This window comes from Marmota monax, unplaced genomic scaffold (assembly GCF_021218885.2).
Source record: "Marmota monax isolate L192 unplaced genomic scaffold, Marmota_monax_Labrador192_F-V1.1 WCK01_AAM20220418_F8-fsc00027, whole genome shotgun sequence".
Classification (NCBI taxonomy): domain Eukaryota; kingdom Metazoa; phylum Chordata; class Mammalia; order Rodentia; family Sciuridae; genus Marmota; species Marmota monax.
In genome coordinates, this window is record NW_026694617.1 from 3,010,621 (window position 1) to 3,034,918 (window position 24,298).

At 36.3% G+C, this 24,298-nt stretch overlaps 1 pseudogene; it reads right to left on the bottom strand.

Annotated features, from left to right (window-relative positions):
* Positions 1–23,878, bottom strand: part of LOC124077884 (serine/threonine-protein phosphatase PP1-beta catalytic subunit-like) — a 52,630-nt pseudogene extending 28,752 nt beyond the window's left edge.
* Between the last annotated feature and the right edge of the window lie 420 nt (positions 23,879–24,298).

Genomic DNA, 24,298 nt, shown 5'->3' on the forward strand with positions numbered 1-24,298 from the left:
TCAAGATTCTTTTCTTCCTTCAACAAATGGACACTAAGCACTCTGAAAGGCACCAAGTTCTTTTCATATATTCTGTCCCTGGATAATTTCCATAGATTAAATTAGGTCTTATGCTAGTGACCCCAAATGTCTTACTCAGCCTGGATCTTCTTTGTTCCAGCTTAATATGGATAACTCTTTACTGTTGGACATCTCACACACTTTTCAAAGGATTCTGATGAAACTCTTGACTTCTTTCAAGTCTGCTCCTCTCCAAGCTGCATCCACCCTTCCTCCCACCACCACATCTTTCCATCTCTGAATTCTGAAAAGTTTATTAAGCCTGAGAGTTTCCCTAGATTTCTTATTCTCTTTGTCAACGTTTACATTCATGCCTCAGAGCATTCAGCAAAGTTAATGGCTAAAAATATCTTGGATCTGCCTTCTTCTTTCCATCCCTGCTGTCTTCATTTTGATCCAAGTGTTCAACATCTCTTACTGGGATATTTAAACAACTTCCTAAATATGTCCCATACAGAAATTTATTTCCTACATCAAAGTGTCCTCAAAATATAAATTAGATAATGTTATTTTCTTGCTTACAACAGTGTAATAGTACTTTGAGAAATATCTAAACTCCTCACTAGGGTTTCCTGGACTGTCTACCTTTGTCTCAACACGTGCATGCTTTGGTCTCCTCACTCACTGCATTCACACTCACTGGCCTTTAATTACACCAATACACCAAATTGTCCCTGATTCAGAGCCTCTGCACATAATCTTTCTTCTCCCAAGATACCCCTGCATCAACACTTTTTACATAGTTCTTTCTCTTTCTTCAAATTTCAGCTTAATTATCCTCAGAGAGATTTATCTTCATTTTCCTACGCTAAAGAATGTCCCCCTTTGCTCTTCTCAATTTCTGTCTCTTTTTCTTAAATGATAGAAATCATTATAATTCAAAACAATTCAATGTTTTCTTTCTTTCCTTCATTTATTCTTCTTTTTTAATTGTTGTTGTTGAATTCTTTGTAGAATGCAATCTACACAAGATCAGAGATCTTGTTGGTCTTGTTTATCATTCTATCTTCAGTACCTAGCATTGGGTCTGGCAGATAGCAGATGATCCATACATATTCTATGAGTAAATGACTAAATCACTCTTAGAGACATAGAGTCAGCTGTGGGACATGTCCCTGTCCTTAAACTCTTATTGCTGGGTTAGATAGAACCTCCCACCTGCAGGGAAGGCCTACCCATTCTTCACTGATGTATGGAGGTTTACACAAAGGTCTGAGGATACTAAAGTCACCCAAACTCTGCAGATTGTGGGAGCATATGAAAAAGTGTTCAGAAACTAGGAATGTTTCACCAACTCACTGATGTTTTAACAGGGAAGAAAATGCTGTGTGACTAAGATTCAGAGCCTGAATGATTCCCTGTCTTGCCCATCTACATACCTTCCCTTGCCCTGGAAATGTGTACATTTAGGGAGTGGGACCTGTAGTGTTGGACACCCAGGTAAGCTGCTAGAGATCTGATCTCTCTTCCATAATTCTTTTCTAATCCTCTGTGTCCTTAGAAAACTTTCTAATGAGTAGTTAACAGTTATTTCTAATTTAACTTATTTCCTTCTGAAAACTTCAAATTTGGTTATCCTTCCTGTCTCAGAAAGAACATTTTTTTCAAATGTTTTTTAGGTCAAGGAATTATGAACTTATATATTTTCTTCTAGATTGAAGTCAGACATAAAACTCAATCTCTTTTCTTTACACTTTCTCTTTCCCTCTCCCTCTGGTAATATATTTTATAAACATTAGCATTTGGTGTGAGGACTTGTGTAGAATCTTTCTCACTAGTCCAATTGCCTGCACACTTTCCCCAAACAGTGTGAAAATACCCCAGAGATCTTCCTCCCACTTTAAATATATTGGCATGTCTTTCTAAACCTTTCAATTTCATTTGGCATTAAGTTCAAGTACCTGCTTTTTCAAAAATTATCCTTGAGATTTATTCACAGTTTTTGGTTCTTGCTACTCTGCTTCTCATTTTCTCCATTTTGGTCAGGACAAATTAACAAGTCTTCTGTATCAGCTTGAGAAGAAAACATGATGACAAGCTGACTATATTGTGGCTGAGTACCCTGGAGGGATCAATTCAGGTCTAGAACTTTCAGGTCAGAAATTGCAGTCAGGGACCCAGGGGACCTATTTTTCCCCCCCACAATTTTTATTGATGTATTATAGTCGTACATAATGTTGGGACTCATTGTTACATATTTGCATGTGCACACAATGCCCAAGGGGCCTTTTAAGACAAAAGGATCATGACAAAATTCTTAGACTTTGAGAAATTATTTCAAAATCCAGAAAACAGTCAAATGGGTTTTAATTCCTTAAGTTTTCAAGACCTAGGATGGTATGATATTTTTGTAGTGGAAGTCAGATCTCATAAACTCAGATATGCAAGAAGTTCCCCATTATTTAATTTAAAAGCATAGTTATAAGTCTCCATTCAACTAAAGGGGGAAAAAGACATCATCAACTACTTTGTCTCCATGTTCCTATGTTTTTCAGTGTTTCTGTGATTTAAAGGTGAGGAGTCACTGAGTAGACCTTCTTGATCACTGCTTAGTCTGGGCCTAAAGACTTCACAGCATTTCTTAGTCTGAGGACTCACTTTTCCTACCATGTGGCCACTCAAGTTTGGGCTTCCTCTGACCTTCATCTCCAGGACAATTGTCCTCTCTTTGGTGGCTTAATGTGTTTTCAAAAGAAAAGACAAGCCATTGAAGGCTTCAGGCTTTTATTTTCTTCTCATGAACCAATTTATGGAAAGAAATAATTACGAAGTTTTCTTTTGTGTTTGAGGTGTGAGAGAACCCAGAGAGATAAAAATAAGTATCTTAACACTTTAGTGTTGGTGTGACTAGAATAGACCTAGCTCATGGAAATATAATTGGCCCATTCTTGAAATTGTGATGAAGTGAATGGTTCTTGCTTTGATGTTTATCTACTCATCATTTGAGAAAATATTTGTGGAGTGGCTACAATGGACTGGAAAATGTTGAACTTTCTTTTAAGATAAAGGATATATCAGTGAACTGAACAGAGTAATATGTTCTCCCTTAGCTTTTCACCAAGGAACCTACAATAAATACCTGGTATGGTATGATAGAATGTGATAAATGCTGTGGAACAAAGAGTAGGATAAGGAGTAGGGGTGATGGTCTTATTTTCACTATTTAAAGCATTGCTTTCAAGTTTGCTGATTATAATGTTATGGTTTAGATCTGAGGTGTCTGCCAGAAGTTCATGTGTGAGACAATGCAAGAAAAGTCCAAAGTGATGATGAGAGTTGCAATCCATTCAGTGAATTAATTCCCTCATGGGGATTAACTGGGTGATAATTAATGGGCAGTTAGAGTGTGACTAGAGGAGGTGGATCACTGGAGGTGTGCCTTTGGGGTCTATATTTTGTCTGTGGTAAGAAGAACTCTTTTTCTGATCCTGCTGCCATGCCCTGATCTGCTTTCTTCCACCAAGCCCTTCCATCATGATGTTCTGCTTCACCTGTGCACAGAGCAAGGGAGTTGGACTTTCTATGGACTGAGACCACTGTAGCCCTAAGCCCCAAATAAACTTCCTCCTCTAATTGTTCTTGTCACGTCTTTTGGTCACAGCAATGAAAAAGCTGAATAAAACACAATAGAAATTGCCTCTTTCTCCTTCTCCAGATCAGCTTTAGCATGCTTTGGGCCCTCAAAAGTCCCATGGGAAGAATTTAGGGCTTGTATGAAAAGATAGAGCTTCTGTGGAATTATAAATTAATTGATTCAGGGAGACCTGAGCTGAATTGTTTTTCAGAATGTTTACAAGAGAAAAAAATATCCAAATAGAAACCTGAGGAACCAAAGGGAGATTTTGCAAGGGAGACACTATTATATTTGGTGCTTAGTCTTCAGAGTTTAAAAAGAAGTCATATTCTTTTATGCATCATGTCACTTTTTTCTGCCCAACTGTTTTTATTAGATTATTTAATTAGAAGTTTTACTCTAGATACAGCAAAAATTTTCTCTGAAAAATTTTTCAGAAGAGGAGAAGGGTGATGTTCTGAGATTGAACAAAGGAACAAGTGTTGTTTCTTTCAGTATAGATTAAATGACCAAAATAAGCTTCTAGGGGAAGCTTGTGATCAAGGGGTCAACTTAATAATATTTGGTGGGATGGAGGACTAAGCATAGTGGCTATTCAGAATAATTGGGAGGGCTAATTTATGTAATGAGAGTTCACCTCCTTTCATCATGGGTCCTGAAGAGAGCATTGAATATCTGGTACATGCTCACATTAGGAAACTGGACATCAAATCCAGGACAGTCCTTCTTATTACATAAAGTGTGATGTAAATACCTACTTTCAAAAAACAAGGTTTTTATGAAACAATATTTGAATGCCATATGTCATTAGCACATTCCCTACGTGATATAATATATATTTAACCGTATTTTCCAGCTCTTGCTTCAATCTTTAATTCCATGTTTCTTAAAGTAAGAGAGTTTGTTTTCTATTTGTTTTTCCTACTTTACCCTGATCTTTCATAAAACATTATATTTGATGGTTGGCTTTTTTCTATTTATCTTCACATATCAATGGATCAATATCTGACTATTTAAAATAAGTGATGCTAGTTGCTTTAACAAATCAACTCTAAATTTGAAATTTTTACATAATAAATGTTTATTTTCCACAAGCTTAACAGTTACATTGGTATTTATAGAAGGCAGGAAATTTCCTCCATGTGGTATTCAGGGACCTAATCTCCTTCCAACATGTGGCTTTGACATTCCCTGGGGGCTCTTAGGTCAAAAGAAGATGTTGGAGATTAACATTTGGTGAGAACTAATCACATGCTTTGTGAATGGGAAGTCTAGGAAATGTAGTTTCTGAGTGAGTCAATAACTTATAGCACTGAATCTTCCACATGGAAGGGAAATATAAAATTTTGTGGGGACTAGTCATCTATACTGTGTTGTCTAATTCCCTTACTCCAATCTAACTTTATCATAGCAAGTTTTCCATTAAGTTTCTTTCATATCAGCAATCCATTATTTATCATCAGTCACCTAACAACTTGATATTATGTTTTTTTTATCTTTCATATCATTTATTTACAGAAATTATGAGTACTTTACTTGCATTCACATTTAAATGTATGGCAAGGAATTGCAGGCAGTTTGGTAGGTTTTACTTTGGTAGAGGTAGAGATGAAATGTTCACTTCTAATGAATTATGTATTGTGTACATCAGGCCAATTTTAGCTCATTTTCTCTGGGTAAAATAGGCCAAGTGGGTAAGACCACACATTGCTGGGATGTTCTCTTCTCCAAAAATATCCCTGCTGTTTCTTTGTGCTGTCTACCAGTTATATGGGCACTTACTCTAAAATATGAATCTGTGCCCATGGGTATATTATCTTTTTATATGGTTTACCAGAAAGTGACTGAATTACTTGAAGTATATCACATGTTCATTTGGGTAAAATGTGTATTATCATTTATTTATTTTTATGAGTTATATCTTTATTAGATTGAAATTCTATATAAATTTAAATATGAAATGTAAGAACATATATAAAATGAACGACATTTGCAGTCATTATCTTCAGATGTGATTAGACAAAAGGAAAGACAAATATTTCACAAATGATAACATCATATTTTTATCTGGTTTCAGACTTCTCATCTTGTTAAATGAAAAAAAAAGGAGTAATTCACAGTCTGTTTTCCATTCTTAGAGAATACGTTTGCCCCATATTTTTTTTCCTTTAAATATCATCAGTACAGCTGAATATCCATACATCAATGTGTTCTTTCAAAGTTGCTAGTCATTTGCTAAATTCCTAAAATATTTTATTTCTAAATTCTATGGATGCCTACATAGTACCAAATCATTTAGAAAGCTGTAAAGTACAATGCAAAAAGTGAACAGTCCCTTCCATTCTCTGTCAAAATTAAATAAGAAAGACATCAGGCTCATCTTGATTTGACATTCATCAAGACGTTTGTGTGTCCTCCTAAAAAGCATTGCTACTTCATGGTCCCCAAGCATGGCTAAACACATGGCATTTATGGTTAAGATCACCTTTCTAATGGCATTTTAGATTTCCCAGAGTTAATATAGAAGATCATGCAGCACTTCCACTTTTTCTGAATTGGTGATCCAGTCCTGGATGACAAACAGACGTGTGCTCTGAGGGTGTGTTTTTATATTTCTTGATGTCAGCACTTAAGCAGTCCTGGCTGTATCTCCTCCAATGCTAGTGCAGTGAGTTTGATGAGCTTGGATCTAGTGGGATGACTACTGTCAGGGAAGCAGTTCGGCTGTGTGAAATTACATAAAATAAAACCTGTTTTGGCAATAGTAAGGAATGCAATTGCTCAACAGTGAGCTTGCCTAAGCCTGAACAGACGGAAGGAAAATAGAGCAGACTGCTTCACAGATGATGATGAGCAACAGTTAGACCCAAAGACGGGTAGCTTGATCCGAAGAGAATTAAAGAAGCCATTTGCATCAGATGCTGGAACGGATAAGCCACACTTGCAATCAGTGAATGTCATTGGAAGCTGCTTTAAATAATGTGATGCAACACATATATTTTATGTGTTTGCAAAGCCAGATGGGATAAGGAATAAGAATTTTAGAGGGAGAAAATTGGGAAGAAGCACATTTATAGATGTCACTTTGAACTGATGCATTATGGAGAAGTAAGCTAATAGGCTTAGGGAAGAAAGAAATCATAATGATTTCCTTAGGACTTCATAGTTTATGTGCATCTTATTGCCGTTAGCAAAGCAGAACACACTTCCCAACCTTGCCATCTCATGCTTACTGAGAGACTTGAAGTGTGTGTGTGTGTGTGTGTGTATTTGTGTGTCTATCTCTGGATATAGATATTGTTACAGATATACAACAGAACTGAACTCACACATGCTAGGTAAGCACTCTAACCCTGAGCTATATCCCCTGACCTTTTTAAGTTTTATTTTGAGACAGGATTTCAGTAAAGTGCACAGACTGTATTGGAATTTGTGATTTGACTGTCTCAGCCTCCCAAGTATCTAGTATTACAGGTGTGCGTCACCACAACCTTGCATCACTCTTTATATTTTATTTACTTTTATATTTAACTTACAGAATTCCAAGTTGTTTTAAAAAATAAACATCCTATTAGAAATAATTTTGGCCTTATGCAAGAATTGTAAACATAGGACAGTGTTTCTATGTATCCTTCACCTAGTTTCTCATAATGTGAACTTTTTACATAACCTTGATATATTTATCAAAACAATGATGGTCACTATTAACCAAACTTTTGCTTTCATTAAGATTTACATATTCCTTCCACTAATATTCTTTATCCGGACATCCAGACCACATTGCATTTTGTCACCATTCTGTGATCTGTGATCATTCCTTGCTCCTTCCTTATCTTCCATGACCTTGATAGTTTTGAAGAGCAGTGGTTAAGTATTTCGTGGGCTGTACATCAGTTTGCATTTCCATAGCATTTTTTCATGGATGGACTGATGTTAAGAAGTTGGTAAAGAATACCAAGAGGTGATCTGTCCTGAACACCACATCATACAGAGGGCATATGCTGTCAGAATGCTTTATTACTTGGTTAAGGCGATGCCTGCCAGGTCTCTCTACCATACAGTAATATTACCTATTTTAAAATCTGTGTATCTTTTATCTAGGACTTGCATATATAAAGAGTAGTTACTATTATTAAGCTACTTTGAATTTTAGTAATGTTATATGAATAAGAAGAGATCAATTTTAATGATGTTGACAAAAGCACATTATATGGAGAAAATATCCTTTGACCTCTGAACAAAGAAATAATATAACATGAAGATAATCCCTAGATTAGCATTTTAAAAAACATTTCATAGAAAATATCTTTTTGGCATATCAAACGTTGCCTGTGTATACCAATATTAGGAAATGGAAAATGAATCCTTTCTCTATTACTCTCTTCACTTAACTTTGGCTCTTTTAAAGCAAATTGGCCATTTCATCAGCTCATTTGGGCACAGGTAAATGAGCTGTTTAAACAGCTGATACCATTTGTCTTTTAATCTATTACTTACATTGGTGTGGACAGATACTCATTTATACTCTCTTGGGACTTTAAAGAAAAAGGCAAGGATATTGTACATGTGCAGAGATCACGTTCCTCAGATTGACAAGATGAAAACAGAAGAGAAATGTAAAATTGTAACCATCTCTGGGATTCTAATGTCATAGAATGTTACCCTGTGCAGTGTTGTAAACATTTAAATGATTCTATCATCATGAATGTTGGATTCTAAAATAATCTATAATCCTAACATAAATGAGATATTGGCAAAGAATAGGTGCATTACAACAATGCATAGGTTCACGTCATTCATAGAGTCAAAGGTTTAAGCGGTTCTGTAATGATGGTGAGGTTGGGTGAAGGCATTTGAAAATTGGTTTGGGGCACCTTCCAGCTTCCACTTCCTTTCATTTATCTGAGCCTATGATGGTAAAGGTAATCAAGACTTTGGCTGTGGGCTCATTTCAAGGGGATTTGTTGACATATGATCAAAAGACTTCAGAATGAAACAAAAAAATCTTCAGATAATATACCAAAAGAAACATATATTTGTGAGAAAAGTGAAAATGAATTAAGTTAAAGAGTTAAAAAACATCTGATTACTTTTTCATTTACCCAAAAATATCAATCAGGTAGTGTTAAGCTCCGCCAACCAGTACCTGACAGTTAAGGGTCCATTTTAACAAGGCAGCACCCTAGATGCTCCTTGTTCTCCAAGGAAGTTGTTCCCTCCGTCAGAAGTACAGAAGCAAAGAGAAAGACAAGGAAGGCCTATCATTCAAGGCCTAGACAGAGTGTGAGTAAAATGCCATCTTGTATTTCAGCAGTCATTTTAAAGCATTAAAAATATTCTGTACAAAACAATATTTCATTATTTATGCTTTTATCTTCTATTACATTTGGATCAGAGAGGATTCTAATATGAAAATTACAAAAATAATTATTAATTATATATCACCATTTATATATAATATATATTACAAAATAATGATCATATGTGTGTATATATATATATATGTATGTACGTATATGTATATGTATATGTATACGTACATACATATATATAGTGATGGAAGGAAGGAAGGAAGGTTGATTAAATTTCCTTTCAATTTTCCTTCTCTCCTTCCAAGAACTAGAAATGTGAGGACTTAGATGAAAGACTTGCCTCCAGCTTCCATTCTACCTTCTCTGTGCCCTCCTTTAAAGTCCCCTGGAGAGGATCTCTGGGGACAAAGGGCTCAGGACTTTGCTAATTGCAGAAGATGATAAGCAGTGACCCAACTGCTGGTGAGAACAGCATCTACCCTGCATTCCAGTCTAACACATTGTGCATTTAAGAGAGAAAAGAGTACATTTGAGAATAATAATTTTAAAAAGAGCTATTTTACCAAAATAATAGCAATATAGAGAAAACACTGGCAATAAACCTCACTTTGTAGATTGTGCCTCAAAGGTTTGCTGAAGATGGGAGAAGGAGTAGCATTTAAGGAGAGATGACAGATGTCTGAATAGGAGGCCATGCTTATCTGCATGGGAATTGAGAGATGATGAAGCAGACCAAGGAGCCCAGGCAAGAATCCTGGTTCCTTTAGTTCTGGCATCAGGTTTCTTAGCAGCAGATATTGCTCCAGGGATCAAGGCCTAGGAAGGAGAGGATGAAAATAGCCCCTGTCTGTCAGCTGCTGAGAACAAAGGTGAGACATGACCTCCAAGATTATGTAGGAAGGATTTGAGAGGCTTGGAAATTTTATCAAGCAAATAAGAGGAGAACTAAAGAAATGGTATTTTTACCAATGTTATTGTGACCCTATTTTATTGCCCATAACCTGAACAAATGTAGGATGTACGAAGTTATGTGTAGTCTTGAAAAATGTATTATATTGTGAACAATACAGATTCTATTTTATCTATTTGGAGTCAAAGACTGGACTTCAATTCACAAAGATGCATGAAACAATAACTAAATCTGGGCTTTAAGCCTTGAGAGAAAAGCACAACATAATAATACAGGGACCTGGGAGTTTTAAAATTATAGATATAAATTTATATGACCCAGATTTTCTTGTTGCCTCCAAATTGGAATTATATTTTTGTTTGGTATATTGTTTCTAATAATTATGTATGGAAGGCAGGAAGTCAGACCAAATCAACTGTTTGACTCAATTAGTTTTGGAACATCTCAAATATGTTTTATCAGATTTGACAGTTAAGTCAAATTATGCAAACCACATTTTAGTCCAAAAGGCCCCAGAATGTATGATTTTATCATCCTAGAAGTAAATGCCCCAGTTTGAATATATTCAATACTGGAAGAGTAGTCAGGGAAACATGTACAGAGACTAGTGTGGGAGAAAAAAAATTCTAAAACTTTAAAATGTCCACTGGTTCTTTGGTATACCTGGAAGACTGAAACCTGGAGCAGTAGGCTGTCATTTTTAGCAGAATTTGCATAATCTAGCATGAGGTTTTGGGTTAAATAGAGAACGGTGAGCTAAGCGCTGTTATAATAAATGGAGGAGATCTAAGAGGTGAAAGAGTCTTCCAGAAGGTAGGAAATTGATCAATATCTAGTTGAATATAGTACAATGAAAAACGAAAATGCTAAATTAAATAAAACAAAAGATCCTACTGTTCCAAACCTGTAATGCTGGACATGATCACCTTCATTCAGTATATGGGTTGGAAACAGAGAAAGCCCCTAAATTCTATACTTGGACCTTCACAGAGTAGAAAGATGAGAACAACTATAAGATTAAAGTCTTTCAATCCATAGAAAATTGAAGAAATTCAGAGCCAGAAGTAACTATGAAGATTTAGTCCCCAGAAAATTTTTCAGAAACACTGGGAAGACATGAAATTTTTCTTTTTATTTAAACCTGGAATGACAGGACGGATACTGCTGCCACTTTGGTCTTTCAAGAGCTCATTATTGGCAGTCCTGGAGCCAGCAAGTGAGAGAGTAGCTGTTTGGTCCTATAGCTAATCATTTAACTGCATGTAGGTGATAACAAGAATTTAGTCCAGGATCACAGCTTAAATTATTTCCTGAGTACCCATCACTCAGAATATTCTCTTAAAAATATTTAAGTCCCAGAAAAGCAAAGGAGCAATAACAGCATACCTGCAATGACTGAATTCACACGACATTTAATTGTCCTTTCAAAGAGCAATGAGTTACCTTGATCATGAAGACAAATGAGATCAACCACACTACCATGTATCATTTATATTTCAAGCTTTTTTCTTTCTTTAGAGCAAGCCATGTGGACCTATTAAAACTGGAATTTAAGCAAAACTGCAGGAAAATAATTATCTTAAGGTAAATTGCTTAAGAAGGAAATTTCAGTTCGATATGGAGGTGAGGTGGGTTATGAGTAGAGCCATAGCAAGATTTTTGCACCATACCAATGAATCGTGCAGCCGCCACCTCTATTATATATCGATATTACAAATTCTAGCAAAGTTAAGAATAAAATTAAGTGTTCATATGCACCAATCTGAAGAAAGAGGTCTTTAAAATATCTTTCAGACTGTGAGTTGAATTAAACTTCCATTTATTTTAGTCTAATGATAGCAGGTTTGCTTGGTGATATCACCATTCTTTGAAATCCATTTATTCTTAATAGAACAGGAACTGCATTCTTCATCTTTAGGAAGCATTCCCAACAATAAGTAATGCTCATCTGTGAGTTGGAATGCATCAGAGTCCCAGGTAAAGGCCAGGCTCACTGACATGCTGGGAGAATGGAGAAGGATGTATGGTTTACACTCATGCAGTGTTTTGAAGAAACAAAGTATACCGTCAAGTTGTTATTATAGTTATCTTCATTTATTTGTTAAGTGCCAAGGATTACAGTTGAGAAAGCAAGGAGAGGTAAATCAAAACAATGTCTGTCTCATAAATTCAGGAAAATAAAAAAGCTCTTATACATCTTTGAGGCAGATTATACACTTCTTGTTCACCAGCTGAGTATTACATGGAGTTCTATTTTTATATAAATAAATATATCTGTAATTCTATTTGCATATAGAGCTCCCCCCCACTGAAATCACTGATTGCCTCTATCAGTTCAATATAAAATACAGTGGATTTTTTTTCTCTTCAGTGAGGATGCATCCTATAAAAACTCCCAGAATCACAAAAATATTATTTATATACTCCTGGCTTGTCTGGAAATCATATTTTCATCAAGGTACACACACTTTCTATGAAAAGTGTTTCTTAGAATGTTGTTAAGACTTTCTTTCTCACTTATATTTGCCCTGGCTAGAACATTCACTGAAACAGGGACACAAATTCTATCTGAATTTATTTAAACAGACATTGTGCCTAGCACTATTGTAGATATTAACTCATCTAAACCTTCATAGAGATATGCTAGTATTACCTTTATTTCACAGATGAGAAAACTGAGACTCAAACTCCTGTAAATATACCAAGGAGACTGGCTCCAAAGTTCATATGCTCCAATCATAGACAAGGTTCTTCTGTATGGACCATAAACAGAGTTTCGTATCAAACATATTCCATTTTTTTTATTTCAAAATTTTGCTTTCCCATAAAAAAGCTACCTATTTCTTTGATTTCTTGACTTTCTTTTTTACTTCTATTAATAAAGCTAACTTTTAGTTGTTCAAGGACTTGTTGCAGTTTGTCATTAGCATTGTTGTGCATGTGTAGCAAACAGCCATACTGCTACTTCCTGGCCCCTGCTCAGGTGCCCACAAAGACTGTCTGGTAACCCAGTCTTTCAACTTGTGGAGTTCAAAGTGTGCCTTTTTAAAATGACAGGTCACGTGTGTGATGGACTTTGGAACTCTACAGCAGTAACAACCATGAAGGCTAAAGCAATAAGTGCCAAATATTTTATCATAGGAGGTGGTTGGGGCTAGCAAAGTGCTACCTTTTCTTATATGTACCACTGACCCCCATTTGTGCACAGGGACTGTATTCCTCTGTGTAATTCCATTGTGGAAATTATTTCAAATAGGTTGTTTTATCCTTGAAAAATGTTGCTCTGAAGCCCTCTTCCAGTTAAGATGTATATGTAGATGTAAGGTACATGTTTCCAGTAGGACATATTTATCTGCTTCCTCTACACTTCTCTCATCTTTTTTTTCCTCCCTTTTCACCTCACAGTGCTTTGTTTAATTGTGAGAACAGAATTTATATTTACATGTTAATTAAGGCTAAGTATTGACATTATTTTAATCTGTTAAATTTTCCCAATTGAACATTAAATTGTTTTTGCAGCTAGAATTTCCCATTAAAAATTTAGGAAGCAAAATTTTAAAAACTATACAATGATTATATTAGCACTGTAGATTCATGAGATACACAAAGCAAAACTTAAAAAACTTTGTAGGGGAAGCAAACTCTGGTATGTGGGTGATCAATGATGGGTGGCATTTTTATTCTTCACTTACTTTTATTTTCAGTTTTTCCCCTCCTCATCAAGGTATTTACAGTAGAATGCATACTTTGCTGACACTGTTTTCTAGAAAGGGTTGTATTAGTGCCATTGTAACATGTTTAGCTCTCCCACCCTGAACGCTGCTTATCTAATGCTTTTGCCAATAGCTGGAATGGTTTCCTTTACATGAATATTACTGTTTTATTCTTTCTAAGGTACTGAACTAAAGGAATATTATAAATTGTCCTCCAGCAAATTGGTAATAGTCTAGTTTATGAATAACAGGATTCTATTAAACATACAGCCTTGGAAACTTATTCAGGTGACTTTAGCTTGACCCAGATTTGCACCTTACTGGACCCAGAAATCTGGCTGACTCTGATGCTGTTGCTCCTCTGAACACACTTTACAAAACACCTTTTGACAGTGTTCAGTGCTGTTACCCTTACAATATAATTTCCTAAAGAAGTTTTAAAACATGATATGTGAATTGACATGTAAATCAAGTGCCATGGGAGTGAGAGGAATAGGTCACCTTACTACAACATTATCTTTTGCCAACCACCAAGAAATGACTGCAAAATAGAATGTTCACCTTCTCCTGACTTTTTTTTTTTGGTACCAGGTATTGAACTCAGGGGAACTCAACCACTGAGCTACATCCACAGCCCTATTTTGCATTTTAGTTAGAGATGGGGTCTCACTGAGTTGCTTTGTACCTGCTTTTGCTGAGGCTGGCTTTGAACTCATGATCCTCCTGCCCCAGCCTCCTGAACCACTAGTATTATAAGAGTTCCCCACCACATCTGGATCTCCTGAATTCTTAACAAAAAGGGGCAGGTTAGAGTACACACAAGTTAATTATTGCTGTTAATATTCTCTCCTTCAAATATTTTATGTTGGTTCTTATATTTTGAGAATTCATCAAGATATAGTTGAAAATTTTGGTTACAATGTGTTTCTGAAAAACATAGAAAATCTTGCCTACAGTTCACTGCCCCAAATCAAAATATCTTTGGCCTCCCCAAATTACAGAGGAGTACATCCAACAGTAACTCCTGGGAATCTAAGATAAATATAACACAAACCTCCAAATGAAGGCTTAATAAGAATTTTGAATTAAATTGAATCACCTGTGGATAGCACTCATAATTTATGGTGGTTAGTGTGACAGCAATGTACCACATTAAAAAATGGAAAATGTAGAGGAAGGACTAGAAAAAGATTGTCTCTGGCTTGTTCAGCAACTTGATCAGGAGTCCTTTCACACTGATTTAAATTTTTCTTATTCTTCCCCTATTAGATTCTATTTTCCTAGAGTCTTTCAGGGGCTAGAGGTCAGAAACAATGAAAAATATTTGTTTTAAAAATGCGCAATTACATAAATGCAATTTTGACTTGATCAGACTCAGTATTATAATATATTTACAAAACAATTTCATTATTTACTAATTTCTTTAAGAAAACCCTTGCCTAACATCTAGAAACATTTGTGTCAAAAAAAATAAATTAAACCATTTCAAAATTTAAGGAAAAACAAAAAAAAATTATTAAAACCAAATGAAAAACCAGTACCTGTCAGGATTATAGGCACATGTCTTTCTAAACTAATAGGGATTCTTGGAAGAAATTAACTAGTGCTCTGTTGATGGCTGCCCTGCATGCCAGGTCTTTGTAGAGTCAAAATGTTTAGCTATGTATCTGTCTTATGTAGTTGCTCGACCTTACATAATGAATTGGATATTTTAAAAAATAATATATTCTGCAGGTCATGAATGTAACTAGGAATTTGTGGGTGGATCAAAGCAAATCTATCATTGCTTTGGAAAAACAACTCAAATGTAAGTTCTGCTGATGGTCAGTCACAACATCATCCTTGCATATGAGGATGATACAGTGTCACAAGCCCTCCCTTGCAGTCCTTGGGTATAAGTCATCCATCTTTTGTTACTAACCAGCTCTATGACCTTGGGCAAATAACTCCCCTGTGTGTGAACCAAGAGAACCTGGAGGTTGTCATATGAAAGGAATTTCATAAATTCTGTAAAAATGCTTTCATTGCTTTATGAAAAAAAGCCCTTTTATAATGGTCTCCATATATAGATAATTGCTAGAAATTCTGAACTAGGAAAAGATATGAAAATCATGAGGAAAGTAGCAAGGAAACTGTTCAGCTCAGTAAAATAGTAATTATAGAAATTTTGTAGAAAATTTCTTTTAAAGTTTATGACATTTCTACTGGGCCACAAAAATCTTTAATCTAAGTTAAAGAAATAATACATACTGGGGGATGGTTTTGGCCAAATTATATTGTTATATATTTACCTATAGAAGTATGTAACAACAAATCCCATCACTATACATAGTTAAAATGTACCAATAGAAAATATGAGAAAAGTTTATAAAAGGTAAGAGAAAAACAAGAAATAATATATACCTACATAGTGCCCACTGTGTACTTGACACTCTTCTAGGTACTTCACAAAAACTAGGTCTCCACTCTGGAGAAGGTTAATTAGTTTTCTGTTTTGCTTAGCACCTAGCACTTGGGAAGATGAACTGCTAGAATGTGATTTCAGGGTTAACAAGGCTAGCACATAAAATGTTAGTTCCTGCTCATTCCTGCTGGTGTTTCATAATCCACAGCAGAATTTCAGTTTTCTATTTTAAGACTTTAATCTCTGGAAAAATTTAAATCCTGTCAGGATTTATTATGCACAATAACTATGTTTCTGAGAGAAGTCTCTACAGTAAAAAGAAAGTGAGAAGTCTTCCTTGATGTCCAATATAGAAGAAGAGGCCAATGATCAGCATGGGGTTCTCAAAGAACTGACCTCTTGAAATGAAAAAAGAGACAAATTGCCTACTTTACCATATTTCCTAAGGCCCCCAGCCCACATGCTATAGTCAGAATAACCTCCTAACTTACATTTTCCAGTTTTGTCCTATTTCAAGTTTTTCCTGATAATTAAAGAAGAGGAAAATAATAGGGATGGCAGAAGGTAAACCAAAGCTATTAATTAACCATAAAGAGAGTATTGTCCTATAATGGGAATAATGTTAAAAATAATTCATTTAATACCTATATATAGAATATATACAAGTGGGAAAGATGAGCAATAAACAAATGCAAAAATTTGTCACATATCAATAATATGGAGATGAGTGCGAGGGAGAAAAATAAAGGATAAGAGAGGAGGTTGAGGAGAATTGGGGTATGGTATAGTTTCTGGTGGTATTATTTTATATGGAGTGACCAGAGAAAGTTCTATAATAAATTGATATTGGATCAAAGGCCCAAAATAAATGAGAGATGTTGACATGCAAATGTGAGAGAAAAGTTTATCAGGCAGAGAGAATTGTATGTTCTGAAGCAAGTGCATGTTTGGTGAGTCCAAGGAAAGAAAAAGAGCCAGTGAGAACAGAATTAAGATGGTGGCTACGTAATACTCCATTGTGTATAAATGCCACATTTTTTTTATCCATTCATCTATTGAAGGGCATCATGGAATTTGCAGGGAAATGGATGGCATTAGAGCAGATTATGCTAAGTGAAGCTAGCCAATCCTTAAAAAACAAATGCCAAATGTCTTCTTTGATTTAAGGAGAGCAACTAAGAACTGAGCTGGGAGGAAGAGCATGAGGAAAAGATTAACATTAAACAGAGGAGAGTGGTGGGAGGGAAAGGGAGAGAGAAGGGAAATTGCATGGAAATAGAAGGAAACCCTCAATGTTATACGAAATCACATATAAGAGGTTGTGAGGGGAAAGGGGGGGGACAAGGGAGAGAACTGAACAACAACAGATTAGGTAGAGATGGAAGATGGGAGGGGAGGGGAGGGGGGATAGTAGGGGATAGGAAAGGCAGCAGAATACAACAGTCACTAATATGGCATTATGTAAAAATGTGAATGTTTAACTGATGTGATTCTGCAATTTGTATTTGGGGTAAAAATGGGAGTTCATAACTCACTTGAATCAAATGTATGAAAGATGATATGTCATGAGCTTTGTAATGTTTTGAACAACCAGTAAAAAAAAAGATGGTGGCTAGAAGAAATGAGATTCATAAGGCAACAAGGTCCTGAGTGACAACATTATAACAACTTTGGATTTTACTTTGAAAGTGAGGAGAAGCTTGGAGTGTATTGAAAATCAGTCTGACTGCATTATTGGGACTAGACTGGCAGATGGGTGCAGGGTAAATAGGCAGGACCCAATGATGGTTTAGACCAAAGCAGGCAATGGAGGTGATGAGAAGTGGTAAAAGTCTTAATGAATTCCTTATCAATTCACTAGTCATTAAAACAAATATCTATAAGCAGGTACATGAATCAAAACGAGTGTTCTATGCTGAAGAAATAACAAACAGGACAATGCCTGCACTTGCTATCAATAAACACTTTGTTAATGGAAGCAAATGTGAAAATACACACTTTTCATTTCTTACATGAAGACTGAGTTGATTACAAAGGGGGAGACTTTTGCTTAGGGAATGGGAAACATTGGCAAAGATTACTTAGAAGGAAAGATGTTGAAATGGGTCATGAAGGAGGAGTGCAAGTTAGGCAGGAGGTAAGGGAAAGCACAGAGGGCATCCCAATCAAAGGGAGTGGCTTAGGGGAAGGCAGAGTGACAGGGACGCATGGTATAGTCAGGGGCTGGGAATAGTCCATTCTTTACATCAAGTCAAGCCAGGAGTACTGAAAGATAAAGCTGGAAAAATGTGGAGTGAGAAGATGATTTGAATACTTGTATATTATGACAAGAGGTTTGCACATTTTTGGGGGCAAAATTACAGGAATTCACTGAATGATTTAGAATGCAAGGAAGTAGAATTAGTTTTACATTCTAGAAATATCAAGAATTCACTGATAGCAACTTTTCCATTCATCTTTATTACATATTAATATTTTGTTAACAGCAATATATAGTAAAAATATTATCCTGCTTCCTTTTCAAACATGATAACAAGTAACCATTTGTTGATCACTTACTGTATCAAGCACTGGGAAGAGTATTAATCACATTAATTCATCCATATACACTAATGCTGGTGATGTAATAACTATTGTTATGGCTGGCTTTTAAAAAGAGGGAATCTTCTTAGTGAATTTCAGCAGTTCACCTGAACTCACACAGAGATGGAGAGAGGTGGAGTGGACTGGTTTGGGCTGAGCTGGGCTGGGCTGGGCTGGGCTGGACATCCACCTCAGCATTACACACTGGACTCTTATCCACTCCTGATAGTGCTTTGATTTTTTTGAAAGGGCAACACAGGTGACTAGGAATAGGCCTCTTCTAAAAACTGATTACATTAAATCAAATCTCTTTACAACAGACTGACCTAAATTATAATTTAATTATGTATATTGCAAAGAATAAAAGGAAATAAATAATGTTCCAGATGTTAGGAATGAATTCATTTAGTGTTTAGAATTAATTTACATATAAATTTGTGGATTGGCACAGTTTTCATTAGAGCTTTCTGGCATAAATTTTGATTTGCAAAGACAGGAATCCAAATCCTCATTGGTTATATCCAAGAAAACTTGCAAAGTTTTCTCAAATTATATTTTTCTACTCATTTACAAACTGATATATTGCTTTTCTCTAGAATTTGGTTGTAGTCAGAGATATTCATTCATGGTGCTCAATACAAATGAACTATCCTGTGTAAAGAAATTCAGGGAGCAAAGTCCTAGGGTTGGAGGGAAAGAACTAAAGGGATTGTCAGAAGTTTAAGTCTTGTTGTTACGAATTTATTAGAGGCTGATATATAATTATGATACATTAAATTTGTTAATAGTAATCCTTCAAATATATTCTTTATTGGAAAAAAGAAAAAAAATCCATACTCAAAATTCCTCATAGAATTAGTAAGTCCTTTAGAAAATGTCTAGAAATGTAAAATTAAAAATGAAGTACAAATATCTCAATGTAATAGTTTCTAAAACACAAATTAGTTGAATGCAATGAATGATTTCGTGCTGAAAGATAAAATTTCCAATCTACTAGCAAAAAAATTCTATAAACAGATCTCTCAAATAAATTCCCTGTGTGTTAAAAAATGTAAGAAGACTATTTAGATTGCTTTGAAAAGTTTGTTGAAGAGAACTATTGAAAATACTTTGTGAAAGTAGTCATGACTGGATAAAATGGTGTAAAATTTTTAATTTGGTTATCTCATACTAGGCAAAAGTGCCAAAAATATTCATTGGAGAAAAGATAGCCTGTTAAACAAATGGTGCTGGGAAAACTGGAAATTCATATGTAACAAAAAGAAATTAAACCTTTTTCTCTTACTTTGCACAAAACTCAACTCAAAGTAGATCAAATACTTAGGCACTAGAACTGAGACCCTATGCATAATAGAAGAAAAACTAGTCCAAAAGTTCCACCATGTTGGCTTAGGAACTGACTTCTTTCACAAGAGTCCTAAAGTGCAAGAAGTAAAATCAAGAATCAATAAATGGGATGGATTCAAACTAAAAAGTTCTTCTCAGCAAAAGAAACGATCAATAATATGAAGAGAGAGCCTATAGAATGGGAGAAAATCTTTACCACATGCTTCTCAGATACAGCATTAATCTCCAGGATATATGAAGAATTCAAAAAACTTAACACCAAAAGAAACCCCAATAGCCCAATCAATAAATGGATAAGAGAACTGAACAGATACTTCACAGAAGAAGAAATACAATCAATCAACAAATATATGAAAAGATCTCTAGCAATTAGAGAGATGCAAATCAAAACTTCTCTAAGATTTTATCTCACTCTGGTTAGAATAGCAGTTATCAAGAACACAAACAACAATGTTGGCGAGGATATGGGGGAAAAGGTACACTCATACACTGCTTGTAAGTCTACAAATTGGTGCAACCATTATGTAAAGCAGTGTAGAGATTCCTCAGAAAACTTGGAATGGGATCACCATTTGACTGACTCAGCTATCCCACTCCTCAGTTTATACCCAAAGGACTTAAAATCAGCACACTACAGAGATGCAGCCACATCAATGTTTATAACAGCTCAATACACAATAGCCAAATTACGGAACCAACCTAGTTGCCCTTCAACAGATGAATGGATAAAGAAAATGTGATATATATACACAATGGAATATTACTTGAACTTCAAAAAGAATGAAATTATGACATTTGTAGGTGAATGCATGGAGCTGGAGGATATTATGCTAAGTGAAATAAGCCAATCCCCCCAAAACCAAAGGCCAAATGTTTTCTCTGATATGCAGATGCTAATACACAATAAGGGGGGAGGGTAGAGAAAAATAGAGGTACTTTTTATTAGGCAGAGGGAAGTGAAGGGAGGGGAGGGATTTGGGGGTAAGAAGGATAGTGAAATGAATGGGAAATTATTACCCTATGTACATATATGATTACATGACGGGTGTGATTCTACATCATGTACAACCAGAAGAATGAGAAGTTATACTCCATTTATGTATGATGTGTCAAAATACATTCTACTGCCATGTATAATTAATTAGAGCAAATAAAAAAGTTTAATTTGGTTTAGTTTTTTTTATATTTTACTAAGATAGAGAAAAGGAACATAGCCAATTTTGAAATGGTATTTAGACCTCAATATCAAGTTATCATTTACAATACTATGTCTAAGTTAAGATGCACTCTTGGTAAAATTGGTAAGTCTTAACAATACAGCAATACACCAATCTCTTAATGTTTACTAGCGTTTTGCTGTGACCAAAATACCTGAAAAGACAAACTGAGAGGAGGGAATGTTTTGGGCTCATGGTTCCAGAGATTTAGTCCCTGATCAGCCAAGTCTATTGCTCTGGGCTAAAGATGACACAGTGCTTTGTGGTAGAAGGACCTGGAAGAGGAGCACCACTCCATTCTTGGAAGCCAGGAAGTTGAGAGAAGCAGAGGGAGGGGCCACAGGGAAGATGATTCCTCCCATAGCAGGACTTACCTGCCTACACTTACCACCCAGTTAGTTCATTCAAACCAGGTTGGAGTGATGAGGTTACAGCTCTCATAATCTAATCATTTCTCCTCTGAATATATTTTGCATTAATGCAAGAGCTTTTGGCAAAACACTTTATACACAAACCCTAACAACTAATATATGTTGTCTTATCACTGAGATTAGGATCCTGAGAAAGGCCCCTAAAAGGGAGGTGCTTCTCAACTTAGGCCAGGATGTTCCTTGATGTGGTTGCAAAAAGGAATTTTAGAATGGGTCAACATGAGGCACAGGTTAAATTTATTGAGAGGAAGAAGCACACACTCTGAGAGCCAGGCTAGAGTGCAGGTGTTGAATAGGAACGTACTAGCTCCCTCTTAGTAAAGCCTGTGAATACACATAAAATCAACAACAGAGACATGATCTCAGAGGACATTTGAAGTTCCCATTTTTATTGGCAACTGGGCATGTTGACTATTACCAGGAGGAGGAGTAGGGGCCTGATAATTTACTGACATGTTGGCATTATTGGGACAGGGGTCATTTTCTTTCCCTTTGTGAAAACAGTACCACGTTGGCATGCATGTGTGTGTGTGTGTGTGTGTGTGTGTGTGTGTAAGGTCTACCAATTAATACTGCTGCTTGTGATCAAGGTATGTAAAAGTGACTTTTAAAGCTGAACTTTTAATCCATGTTTAAGTGGTCATTAAATTATGGCTACTCTCGTTTTGCCCTGTGTCTTCTTTCTACCTATCCATATGACTTCTATCCTACCTCAGTCCCATCTTGAATATAACATGTTTTGAAATCAGATCACTTTTAAAACTCTCATTCCATTGTCTTTCATTTTTCTTACACTAGTTGGTTTGGTCCTTTCAAAGCTTCTGCTGGTTCAGCAAATCTGTCCATGGATCAAAGTCTTGAGTCCTCTGGAAAAGGAAACTTTTCACCTGGCACCATGCCTTGTGTTGTTCAGACATCAGCAGGTGGTTTGCTATGTCACTCCTCATTGCTCTGAGGTTAAAACTGCTTTTGTGGAGGTGGTGGGGCCAGGGTCTCCTGTAATTGTTCTCTTCTCTGTTGTTATGGAGATGGAGCTCAAACTGTTTCTTCCCTGCTTACTTTATCATGCTTCACATCCAGCAGCAGAGTAAACAACCAATTAGGTGACCTACTTAGGTCGCCAGCATGAATTCACAGACTTCTATTATTTAAGGCATGTGATTACTTGAATCTCCCCCTGTGGCCTAGCTCTCTTTTCCATTATCTTTACATTTTCGGTGTATTGTTTTTAAGTGGATTTGTTTTGTCTAAATGCTTTGTCCAATATCTTCTCTTAAGGCAGAAGTAGTAGATGGGGGACCAAGGCTGAGAAAGTGAATTTTAGATTTATCACTATTGACAATCCCAAAATCCATACTAATTCAAGGACACGAAATAGTGCAGCATTCCAAAGCACTTTCCCTGGTGCTTTCAGGGACACTGAGCAACACTTCTCACAAATATGAGCAGTTGGAGAAACGACTTTGACAGGGGGCAGGAAGAATGTTTGGTGTCCCATTCAACTTGTTTTACCTTGTTTCCTATTAGGATGAGAAGGAAGAAAGCATAAGAGGTTGAGTTCAGGTGTGATTTGTGTGTGTGTGTGTGTGTGTGTGCACGTGCGTGCGCGGGCACAGGGGTGGTGGGTGAGAGGGAGGAGGAGGTATTCTGTGGACCATATGACACATTATACAGAAGGCATGTAGGAGTCTGGAGACCTGAGTTCAAATATGGAGTCCTTGGAAGATACTAGGGGTCCTCTGTCCAGAATCCCATTACTGGGTTAGTGTACCACCCTTCAATGTGAGTCAGCCAAAAGTTGTTTTAGCTGCCTCTAGAGCTGCCTCACATAGGAAGTTATGCCTCTCCCCCATTAACAAGCGGGGGACATCCAATATTCTATGTGTACAAAGTGCGCCAACCCTTTTTCTTAAGCTGTGGTCACCTCTGCAGTGTTCCAAGACGACCATGGATTTGATCATGATTACACTTGTCCCAGAGCATCCTCCTGGGCTTTTTCATTCTCCCTGCATCCCTCGTTGAGATAGAAGTGTTTACTGAGGGCACTCCCTCAGGAAATTCCGTGCATCAGAATCCCTGTCTCAGCCTCTGCTTCTGGGAAGGCTGGTCTACGATCGCTTTAATACCACTTACCTTGGCAGCACATAAACCAGGTGCTCATTCTTTACTGGCACCAGTGTCCTCCTTAGTGAAATGGTGACAGAGTGATTAGTAACATACTCTGTTTCCTTGCCACTCCTCAGTTCTGTTTGGGAGGCAGTCAAGACCATTAGCTTACCAAGTCCTTTCTGATTTACATGTTCTATGGATTCTTTAATGCTGGACATCTTCGGTATTTGAAGTAGTGTTGTGGTGAGATTGCAATAAATTACCAAGTCAATCTTAAAGCAGGAGCAGGCGATAGAATCATTTTTATTCACCAGGAGGCTGGGCACCCGCTGGCCCAACAAGGAGGCAGTCTGCAATTCTATATTCCTCAACCCTCTACAAGGGATAGAGTACACCTTTATAGTAATAAACCACATTAATTTCTAAGTGGCTGTTGCTATGATTCAAAACCATAAACAAACATCATGAGATCTAAAATCATAAGCAGAAGGGGAAGTAGGTCAAAATGACCCTAGTTGAGTACAAGTTAAAGTATGGTTACTAACATCTAGACAATCATTTTTCTGACAGAGTCTCAGGGTAAAATGGAGTTTATTTGGTCATTACCCATATAGCCCATTATCAACCCATAAGAGTAG